Source organism: Entelurus aequoreus, linkage group LG09, assembly GCF_033978785.1.
Source record: "Entelurus aequoreus isolate RoL-2023_Sb linkage group LG09, RoL_Eaeq_v1.1, whole genome shotgun sequence".
In the NCBI taxonomy this organism is placed as follows: domain Eukaryota; kingdom Metazoa; phylum Chordata; class Actinopteri; order Syngnathiformes; family Syngnathidae; genus Entelurus; species Entelurus aequoreus.
This window is the reverse complement of record NC_084739.1, coordinates 40,258,498-40,259,474: the sequence shown is the minus strand read 5'-3', so window position 1 is coordinate 40,259,474 and position 977 is coordinate 40,258,498.

Here is a 977-nt window from a genome sequence, read left to right as displayed (position 1 = left end):
TGCTGTTGCTAACGACGCCATTGAAGCTAACTTAGCTACGGGACCTCGACAGAGCTATGCTAAAAACATTAGCTCTCCACCTACGCCAGCCCTCATCTGCTCATCACGACCCGTGCTCACCTGCGCTCCAGCGATCGACGGCGCAACAAAGGACTTCACCCGATCATCGGTGCGGTCGTCGGCTAGCGTCGGATAGTGCGTCTACTATCCAACTCAAAGTCCTCCTGGTTATGTTGCTGTAGCCAGCCGCTAATACACCGATCCCACCTACAGCTTTCTTCTTTGCTGTCTCAATTGTTCATTAAACAAATTGCAAAAGATTCACCAACACAGATGTCCAGAATACTGTGGAATTTTTCGATGAAAACAGACGCTGTTTGTATTGGGACACAATACATTATAAGTTAACCCGGGGGTATTGGCATGTGTTGCAATGTTAAGATTTCATCATTGATATATCAATCAATCATCATCAATCAATGTTTATTTATATAGCCCTAAATCACAAGTGTCTCAAAGGGCTGTACAAGCCACAACGACATCCTCGGTACAGAGCCCACATATGGGCAAGGAAAAACTCACCCCAGTGGGACGTCGGTGAATGACTATGAGAAACCTTGGAGAGGACCGCATATGTGGGTAACCCTCCCCCCCCCCCCCCTCTAGGGGAGACCGAAAGCAATGGATGTCGAGTGGGTCTGACATAACATTGTGAAAGTCCAGTCCACAGTGGATCCAACACATCAGCGAGAGTCCAGTCCACAGCGGGGCCAACAGGAAACCATCCCGGGCGGAGACGGGTCAGCAGCGCAGAGATGTCCCCAACCGATGCACAGGCTAGTGGTCCACCCGGGGTCCCGACTCTGGACAGCCAGCACTTCATCCATGGCCACCGGACCTATGCAACTCCCCCTCGCAAGGGACAAGGGAGAAGAGGAGAGAAGAAAAGAAACGGCAGATCAACTGGTCTAAAAAAG